Raw genomic sequence first — 11,435 nt, 5'->3', positions numbered from 1 at the left:
CATATTTTTGAGTTCAAAAACTAAACAATTGTGTTTTCTCCTTGCATCCACTCATTTTTCATCAATATGACATGCAATGTGTGTCCTTATGGGGTGATGATTTCAGATTGTAAACCGATATGAAGAGAGTTTGCCCATGTGATGAGGAAGTGAACTTAGTATGGCAGTTGATTCTAGTATTTTGAATGGCAGTGTGTTCAATGCGACAACCAGGGTTTTTCTTCATGGAAATTGTGTGTAATCCAGAGAATTGTGTGTAGTGGTTTGAAAAGGGTGTGTTTTAAAACTGAAATGTGAGTGTAAAGAAGGAATTGTGTTTAGTGTTCAGTGACATTGGTTAGGGGAGTTGGGAAATGGGTGAGATGTTCACTACAGAGAAGAAGTAGACCTGCTGGCCAGATGGTGCAAAGACAACAACCTCCTGCTGAATGTCAACAAGACCAAGGAGATTGTTGTCAACTTCCAAAGGGTCCAAAAACAACTGCCACCACTGACCATCGACGGCGATGCTGTGGAGAGAGTGAGCAGCACCAAGTTCCTTGGAGTGCACATCAGCGACGACCTCTCTTGGACCACCAACACTACATGGCGAAGAAGGCCCATCAGCGTCTCTACTTCCTGCGCAAACTAAAGAAGGCAAGTGCTACACCCTCCATCATGACAACATTCTACAGAGGAACCATAGAGAGCGTCGTGTCCAACTGCATCACAGTGTGGGGAGGAAGCTGCACGGAGAAAAACAGGAAGACACTCCAGCGTGTTGTGAACACAGCGAAGAAGATCATTGGAGTACCACTCCCCTCCCTGCAGGACATTTACACCCCACGCCTCACCCGGAAAGCACTGATGATCATCAAAGACACAAGCCACCCTGCACACAAACTGTTCAGCCTCCTGCCCTCTGGAAAGAGGTACAGGCGCCTCCGTTCCCGTACCACCAGGCTGGCGAGCAGCACAGTGCACCAAGCGATCAAGATGCTGAACACTCAACCCACTCTCCCTCCACTGTCAGCCTCTAGCCAGCAAGGCCACTGACAACCCCCCCCCCCATCGCCATATCTGCGACTGAACATTCCACCTGCACTACTATACTTGTGACTGAACTTTCAACCTGCACTAACTCAAAACATGCACACACACACACACACACACACACACACACACACACACACACACACACACACACACACACACACACACACACAAGCACACTGCACTTTCTGCACTAAACCCAAACATACACACACTGACACACACACACACACACACACACACACACACACACACACACACACACAGACACACGAACACACACACAGACGCACACCGCACCTTCTACCTGCACTAAACACATACACACACACACACACACACACACACACACACACACACACACACACACACACACACACACACACACACTGCTGCTGGTGTACTTGACAGACCTTTTTAATATTTATTTTTCTTCAAAATGCTACTATTACCATGTCAGAACGCCATAAAGGACTTTTTTAGGAAAAGCACAAAAGCACAGCAATACCTCTTAATGTATGTCCTCTACAAGTCTTCTGTTGTCCAGTCTTGCACTTTAAATGTCTGTATGAGCACTGTCTATGTCCATACTGTCTTAAGTCCATGTATAAGTACTGTCTATGTCTATACTGTCTATGTCCTTACCTAGATTAGTCTGTCTGTATGGGAAAGCAAGAAATGTAATTTCAAATTCTTTGTATGACCAGTGCATGTAAAGAAATTGACAATAAAACCTACTTGACTTGACTTGACTTGATGTTCCGAGAATTGTGTGTGAAGTACCAGAAATTGTGTATAAGCAATCGAGAAAAACTGTAATACACTCTTATGTGAACAATTGAACACTACAGTTTTTCTCGATTGGTTTGGCTCATTTCTCGAAACTGAGATGACATTCTCAAAACAACACGGACAAATCTCCAAACCAACTTGCAATTTCCCACAACAGAATGGCATTTTTCATTGCTTTCATCAAATTTCAAATGCTTTGTACATGTCTCAAATGTTTAGTACATCTCGGCAGATGGCTATGTACAAGTACCCTACAGTTGACACATTGAGCATACATTTAGCACATTTTCCAAATAAATTGACCTTTCTTATCCAAACGAATTACACAATTCTCAGTCTAATGGTTGCCCTCTCCAAAACATGTCAGCATGATTTCATTGTGTGAGTCATCATATGCAAAGTAGTCTACACAATTGTCAAAACAGTCAAGGACATAATATTTTAAGAATTGCTTTAATGTAAACAGTAAATTCATGGCAGTGTTCAACAGGCCAGATGGTATTGTAACTTTACTAGTTTGAAGAAAATAATTTTACAACCGTGTATACCAGGGCTTGAAACTAACGGGCGCCAGACCGCCAAATGAGTGTGAAAATCGCATCTGGCGTGTAACAAGTTGATCCTCACTAGCCATTTGGCTGGTAGCATATTATTGGGGAGTGATTGAAAAAAAAAACGGTGATAGATTTCTCTGAATGTGTTCGCTATCAAAAAGGAATCCAGTCTTGCGAACCTAGGGCACTGGCTTGTCAAACACTGCAGATGCCCCGCCTCCGTGGAGAAAGTCGGACACGCCAAGACGTGCGCCGCTTGCTCCGGTTTAAATATGTGGCGAAGTTTGCTCTCAACTGGCAAGCGACGCTATGTGCATATTTTGCGACCTGCCTTGCGACCTGCCTTTTATAATCCAATAATGTTTTGCGTAGTTGTGCGCAGTTCTTAAGCTGTGGGTACTGACACAACCTTGGTTACAACGCACGTTATCGAACATTGCACAAACATTCTGTCAGCATCGCAATGTCTGTCTTGCTTTGACAACAGTGTAAGAAAACAGGACGACGACAGAAAGTCGGCAGGTAACGACATCATACCTGTCAAATTTGAGCATCACAAATCTGGATAATTCCCCGAATTTACGCCAAAAGCAGGAAATATTCAACAGGTCAAATTCTGACAATCAATGGGCCAGCAGTGACAAGTCGGGCGGTGCGTTGCTTTTCACGCTGACAGTTCACGTGCGAGGCAGTCCTGTCCAGAATCCACCCATAACGCACGTTTAAAAGGCGCATGTAGACTTTGCATATCGTTAAAAAATATGAAATATGTGGCTTTGTTGCCAAAATTGTCAGGAGTTGATGCAAAACGTAATGGTGCAGGTTGTCATGAGATAGGCTATGAGGTAGACTTTGCATATCGTTAAAAAGTATGAAATATGTGGCTTTGTCGCCAAAATTGTCAGGAGTTGATGCAAACGTAATGGTGCAGGTTGTCATGAGATAGGCTAAATAAGATATAGGCTAAAGGCTAAATAATATGTTACTTTTATGATTAATATCCCAGAAGATGTGATGTTTCATGGCAGGCGAACGTGCATCAGACCTGTGTGGGATACATGTATTTGCACATTAATGAACAAACGAATGAAAATTCCTTCCACCTCAAAGAAACAAATGGCCTTCTTCACATAGTTCCAGACCTTGCACTTATGCGTGTGCCCTTGCACAACACAGCATGTTCATTGTGCTTGTCGTTTCTGATCAATATATAAAGCAAACTAGACAGCCTGTGCAGTCGCCTTCGACTGCTTAAGGTATATCCCCGAAACGCGACGCTTCCAGTCCCCCATCATTCCTACCACTCCCGTCCACCATTTTGTAAACGTATATGATACATACAGACGTGACATGACGTGCATAGGCTTAAAACCAAACGACTATTGTGAAAATGAAGCACAAAATGGGGCAAATGGTAATACTGTTTTAATGGTTCAGTGGATATACCACATTAGGTACAGTGTAATAACCAGTGTAACAATATTTAATACAATTTAATACCAGTGTAACGCCGCCATTTTTTAAACTTACATCATGTGTTTATGCGTAAGTGGTATTACATGGTATTGCATATTGTTACACTGGTATTACACTATATTACATGGTATTGCATACTGTTACACTCGTTATTACACTGTACCTGATACTGCATATTGTTACACTGGTATTACACTAGTATTACATGGTATTAAATATTGTTACATTGGTTATTACACTGTACCTAATATGGTAGATTCACTGAAATGGCGAACCATTAAAATAAGGTGTTACCGGGCAAATCAATCCTCCCAGTCAGAAGTTATGGGCCAAATGAAAATTCCGCCATTTTGAAAGTGTTGTCTTCCAAACTCGAATCAGTTCATGAACCTACCCTAGAGCATTCACACACAAAATCTGGGACAAATCCATCCACCCGGTCAGTAGTTATGGGCCAAACAATAATTCGGCCATCTTGAATTCAGCCATCTTGAAAGTGTTGACCTCCAAACTCGAATCAGTTCATGAACCTACCCTAGAGCATTCACACACCAAATCTGGGACAAATCCATCCACCCGGTCAGAAGTTATGGACCAAACAAAAATTCGGCCATCTTGAATTCAGCCATCTTGAAAGTGTTGACCTCCCAACTCGAAGCAGTTCATGAACCTACCCTAGAGCATTCACACACCAAATCTGGGACAAATCCATCCACCCGGTCAGAAGTTATGGACCAAACAAAAATTCGGCCATCTTGAATTCAGCCATCTTGAAAGTGTTGACCTCCAAACTCGAATCAGTTCATGACCCTGCCCTAGAGCATACACCCAAAAAATCTGGGACAAATCCAAACATCCGTTCAAAAGTTATCGCGTTAACACGAAAGACCTTACGCGGCGGCGGACGCGGCGGCGGACGCGGCGGCGGACGCGGCGGCGGACGCGGCGGCGGACGCGGCGGCGGACGCGGCGGCGGACGCGGCGGACGCGGCGGCGGCGCACGCAAAACCATTACATCCCCGACGCTCCGCGTTTCGGGGATATAATAACACCAGACATCAGATCAGTTCTGTAATTTCCTGTCTGCTCATCCGAGTAAAATATTACTACATATTATATTATATTATATTATATTATATTATATTATATTATATAGGGTCTAACATCATATCAATCATATCAGGCTAATTATTAAGAAAATAATGGCTAGTGAGGAAGCCGAATGGCTAGTGAGTCAGGGAAACCACTAGCCATAATGGCCGGTGACCAAAAAAGTTAGTGTCAAGCACTGGTGTATACTACATTTTCCTCTGTTATTTGGCTAATATCTTGACATTTGTTTCAAACGGCATTCTTTGAAAGGAATTTAGTTTCGACACACGGGTAAACTGTTGATGAGGATCCATGTTGTTATACTGAACCATCCAGTTTATTTTGACAGAATGACTTAATGAATGCAAATGAGCCAAAGAAATTGAGAAGGATATATGGCATTTTTATGGTACTCACTATTTATGTGGGAGAAGGTTTAGTGCTGATGCAAGAATGAACTGTTTTGGGAGGTATATGACATTTTGCTAGTTATCTGAACTGTTGTGTAGAAGTGTAAGAATTAGGGGTGGGCGTAGATTATTTTTTTTAATCTAGATTAATCTCACTGTAATTATGAAATACATCTAGATTAATCTAGATTAATCTAGATTAATCTATATCAAAATGGCTCATTCAGAATAGGCACGCTAGCTTAATAATGCCGAAAAAAACCTTGGGGTTTCTTAAGACAGATGGCGCATTAGACCAGAGCTCATCTTTTTTTCCAAAATGCATCTCATCTTCAAAAAATGGTTATGTTGATACTTGGTGATGAAAACAAATCACTGCAATATGTGTTAAGTGTGTCCAATATGTTAGGAAGCATTTACAGTTATACATATACATTTACATATACAGCGTTCTATAAGTTGTAGAGGCAAATACAGATAAATCTATCAAACATTTAGGCAAAATTACCTCAGCAATTCAATGCAGTATTTCTAATGGAGAGAGAGAGAGAGAGAGAGAGAGAGAGAGAGAGAGAGAGAGAGAGAGAGAGAGAGAGAGAGAGAACAAAGCAAATGTATTTCCTCTTCTGCCACTGACTAGTAAAAAGAGCAGCGGCTCCTTTAAGAGAGGGAGGAGCTCTGCGCGTAGTAGGCACCCAAGCCCTCAGCAGAGTTGCAGGGCAGGCTACTGCCTATCTAGAACCTACAGCACTGGCACACGGCGATTTGGCCTAAACCTGACAGTTCTCAGAGTTAGAACGCCAGAGGAGTTACAACTCGAAATGAATTCAGTTGGCAAAAAAAATAAATCAAGCGCGACAACCGCGAGGATTATAACCGTTTGACATGAGCATATCTCACTGAGTCGCAAATGTGCGCGATTGCAACACAAACATTCAGCGAGAGTAGATATTGACAGTTTCAGTTTGACAATCTTCAAAATGCATATCACACACAGAATGTTTTGCAATTATGGCACAGGCAAGATTTCTGGAAATTGTTTAATGTGTTCCATGCAATGCGTGAGGAAATGCAGTCGGGCTGGTACTCACAATAATGTCTCTCTATGCTTCACCAAAACAATAACGTCTCTTTAGTCTACCACTTGTGAAAAAGCACTCAAACAACACCTACCACAGCAGAGGGATTAATGTTTTCAGCATGCAAACACTTCATATTTAGTAGGTCTGCTGAAGCAACAGGTGGGAGGAGAAATGACTGGAGCGCAGTCTGAAAGCGTCTGTCAATTATACACTATGGTGACGGGCATACCCAAACCCCAAATCCATATTTTGAGAATAGATTAACGTACGATATTTTCTTTGTCGCGCGATAAGAGTCTCACATTATCGCAGCACGTTAACGCCGATAATGGCCCTCCACTAGTAAAAATGTTTGGCCAAATGACCCAATGGTTATAGGAATGTCATCTCAGTTTCAAGAAATTAGCCAAACCAATCGAGAAAAACTGTAATATGCACAAGGTAAAACTCTATACTCAACTTGACACACAGTAGAAACTTATTTTCTTCAGTGTTCTACTTACTAAAGAGGGTATTTTTCTGTAGTAAAATACTGAAATATTGTTTTTAGACTTGCAGTACATATATGTGTGTATATTTTACATATTTTTTAACATTTAAAAAACATTTAAAAAAATGCACTAATGTATTGTAAAATATTGGATAACCACATGAAAGTGATGTCCTGTATAACATATTTTGGAGTTCAAAAACTAAACAAATGTGTTTTCTCACTGCATCCACTCGTGTTTTCATCAATATCACATGCAATGTGTGTCCTTATGGGGTGATGATTTCAGATTGTAAACCAGTATGAAGAGAGTCTGCCCATGTGATGAGGAAGTGAACATAGTATGGCAGTTGATTTTAGTATTTTGAAAAACAGTGTGTTCAATGTGACAACCAGGAATTAACTTCATGAAAATTGTGTGTAATCCAGATAATTGTTTGTAGTGGTTTGAAAAGAGTGTGTTTTAAAACTGAAATATGAATGTAAAGAAGGAATTGTGTTTAGTGTTCAGTGACATTGGTTAGGGGAGTTGGGAAATGGGTGAGATGTTCAGAGAATTGTGTGTGAAGTGTGTAAGCAATCGAGAAAAACTGTAACACCAACAAACTGACAAGATATGAGACTGGGCCCACCACCTAAAGCTCTACCTTATGGGTGATACCCCTGCATCCACAATTAACTACAATTACACCTAAACTGTGTCTTGGCTGGGTTATGAGTGTCACCACAGTGAATTTGTGTGTCGTTTATGTCGTGTGTTCTGGTGTTTGACCTCAAGCCTGTAATTCTGTCCTTGAGTTAACTTCCTATCCGGCTGGTGAATGGAACGTGGCGTTCTCTGTGTGTCTCTTCTTGACTCTTTGTCTGTGTCTCATATTGTGCACTTGTGTCAGTGCACTGACAAATTAGTGCATATAGTGCTCGGGTGGGAGACGGGACACCTTTTTTTCGTAACATTGGTTAAAAACCTACAGAACTGTTGTTTTTCTTTTAAAAAACAAATGTCAATGAAAGAAGATGTGATACATTATGTTTCATACTAGTCTTAGATGAGAAGAAACATTTTTGTTAAGATTTATGTAAAGGTTTATATGTCAAATATCCTGCGGTGTGACTGTAACATTAATGAAACCTGGAATATAATATATATATAAATTAACCAACAACATTTTGAATAATGTATGAAGCATTTGGCATGATTGCATAAATATTAACTTTATATTAAGATATGTGAATGTGAAAAAGCTCAAGACAGTAATATTAACTACAAGTTCAATTTCGTAACACAAATTGCGTCCTGTGGGGTGACATGTATGTCAATGTTTGTGAATGGGCAGCTGCAAGGCCAACTAAAAGGGTCTTAAAGACTGGCTCCTAACCAGTCAGTACCTCAGTTATTGGAGAGTGCTGTGGAAGTTTAAGGTGACTCTTAACCTCTTAATATGTCTTTATATTGCAATCTTTCTGTCACGCAATGCTTAGGTTCATTTTATGGTGTCCTGTGGTGTGACTGCTCTTATAGAAGGAAAAAACGTTTTTTATAAATGAAAACACATATTAAGATTAAACACAATATCATTATCAAGTTAGCGTGAGCTCAGATGTCAGTCATGTATACAAAAGGATTAAAATGGCCATAATGCAGTGAATTCCCTGTGGTGTGACCCCATTTTCCTGCGGTGTGACATGCCTATGCAATGTGTTGATGCAGGACACATTTTCCCAAAAATGGCAAAAATAAGGTAACATTCCATAGACCACTAAGTGCTTTATTTTTTCTATTTTTTCCAATTTTTATCCATCATTTTTTTCAGGAATTTGAAAAACTTTTTTTTTTTTTGCGTTACGCCCTTAAACGTCAACCACCCGCTCACAGTGCACTGGGGTCTGCATGTTGTGGAAAGGTTTGAGGACTATGCACTTTGTCCTCACTAGAAGTGACCTATGAGCATAGCATTAGCTCAACAGAACATCTGTTGGCTACTGTTTACATTGCACAGCGTCTGGTGCTTGTATTTACAGTACATTTCCTTCACCCTAAATGGCAACTATCTCACATATAATACTTGGCTTGGCATGAAAAGGTTGGTGTCTCAGCAACATTACTCACAGAATTAGCAGACTGTTGACCAAACTGTTCTACTGAATTGGACGGCACGTTTCAATATCAACATGGCAGCCGTTTAGTCCATCGTTCAAGCACTGCACTGTTGGCTGTTGTTGGGGCATCTTACAGGTACTTTCAGTGCACTGAATTAACCGAAAATTTCAACGTGAGCGCCCTATACGCACTGAAACATAGTGCCTGAAGTGCACAAGTGTGTGATATGAGACACAGGGTTTGACTTGATGGGCCCCTGTCTATCAAAGGTCTGTGGACTCCCACACCGTTCCATCTCTGTGGAAAAGGGCAACCATCATTCCTCTCCCCAAAGAGGCTGTCCCTCAAGAGAACAAGGACTATAGACTTGACTATTGACTTCCGTCGTAGTCAAGTGCTTAGAGAAGTTGATGGTGGGGAAATTGAAATCCAACTTACAAGGTCAGCTTGACTCATCTCAGTATGCCTATAGGGACAACAACAGGGTCACTGACGATGCAATTCTTTCCATATCGCACTCAATTCTGCAACATCTTGACAACCCCTTATGCTAGATAACTGTTTTTCGATTTCAGCTCTGCTGTTAACACTGTGCAAGTTCCTTCTAAGTAAACTCAAACATATGTTAACCCTTACATCATCATGTGGTACCACTCATTTTTAACAAACAGGACACAACAGGTCAGAGTGAACCAGACAACATCTCAGTTTAAAACAAGTACGGAAGTTCCACAAGGATGTTTGAGTCCACCTCCCTTGTTCACAGCATACACAAATGACTGCATCAGCAGTCACACCACGGTTTCATGTATTTATTGTCTTGTGTCTGTTAGATGGTGAGGGTGATACCTCTGTTTACAAGAGGCTAACCGGTTTGTTCAGTGGAATGAGGACCATAATGTCACAGGGTAATTGTTTGGTTAGTAAATGGGGGCGCCGTTTGAAAACACGAGCGCCTCCTATCTGCGACAATAACCTCGATGTAAACGCCAAAAAATCCCCCAACCAACACCAACATTGCTCAGGTTGAGACATGTAAATACCTGGGTGTGTACTTTGACAACAAACTGTCTTGGAATGCTCATGTAAATAATGTGTGCAGCAGCGGCTCCATTTCTTACGTAGACTCAGGGTGTTTGGTGCGCAAAAAGGGGTAATGCTTATTTTTTATCGCACTGTTGTAGAGAGTGTACTAAGATATGCAATCACTGTTTGGTTTGGGAATCTAAGAGTTAAAGTCAAGTCACAAATCAACAGACTGACCCACTCTGTGTTAAAAGTGGTGGGGGTAAGGGAAGTACCCCACCCCACATGTAATATATGAGGAATCTGTGCTTAGACAAAGACCCCACACACTTTTTGCACTCCGAGTATGAACTGCTCCCTTCTGGTAGACGATATAGAGTAAAAGCAAGACAAGTTTTTTTTAACAGGTATACACTTTCTTTCATCCCCACATCTTAATCATCATTTACTAAATTCAAGTCGCTAACTAACTTCTGTCTAGTAATGCTACAGTGCCATGAGAAAGTTTGGGCGCCCTTTTGGAAAATCATTACATCGGTTTATTTCTCGTTGAGCTTTTAAAGTAGCAACTTCGTTTTAACATATGTTAAACTATAGGGAAAGAGAAACATTTCAGCAGTGGAGGAATTTTCATAGGTGTCACAGAACCAATTTTATGTGGATTTAAACAAAAATAGGTGAGTGCATAAATATGGGCACCCCAAAGAAGGTATTCCATTAATATGAGGTATTGCCTGTGGATACTTGCTGTACAAGAAGACAAGTTCCAACTGTCTGGTGCTTCTGAATAGTTGCCAATTATTCTATCCAGAACCCCTCTAATTCAGTCAGGTCATTCGTCTGTCTTCTAAAGACATCCTGGTTCAAATACATTTATTCTTTTTCAATGATGGTGATACCTCAAGGTTGGTATGAGTCATTTCAAGACATTGTACTTGTTCTTTTGCATTAAGTGATTGTTGATTTTGATCAGTGCAGTGCAATCACTGTCCTGCTGGAAAGTCCACACTCACCCAGGTGAAAAAGTGGTTCAATTTAGTACAATAAAAGCACGACTGAAGTGTACTTAGCATGTTAAAAGCGCACTCACACTTTTTGTGCTAAGAAAAAGTATGTTTACAATATGCTTATTTAAAGTGTACTTAAAATTAGATGTAATTAAGTTGCTCTCAAAGAAAGTACACTTTGCGAACCATACATAAAGTGCACTTAGAAGATGTTTGGCTAAAGTGTATTTAGAGGAATATACTAATAGTGTTCTAATAGTGAACTTACTAAAAGTGTATTTTTTAATAACATATTGCAATTGCACTTTTTTTAAGTGCACTTTGATTATACTTCACCCAAGTGACTTCGAAGTGTGATTTTCTATAGTGCGCC

Source organism: Engraulis encrasicolus, chromosome 1 (assembly GCF_034702125.1).
Source record: "Engraulis encrasicolus isolate BLACKSEA-1 chromosome 1, IST_EnEncr_1.0, whole genome shotgun sequence".
Classification (NCBI taxonomy): Eukaryota; Metazoa; Chordata; class Actinopteri; order Clupeiformes; family Engraulidae; genus Engraulis; species Engraulis encrasicolus.
Note: the sequence above shows the minus strand (reverse complement) of the source record.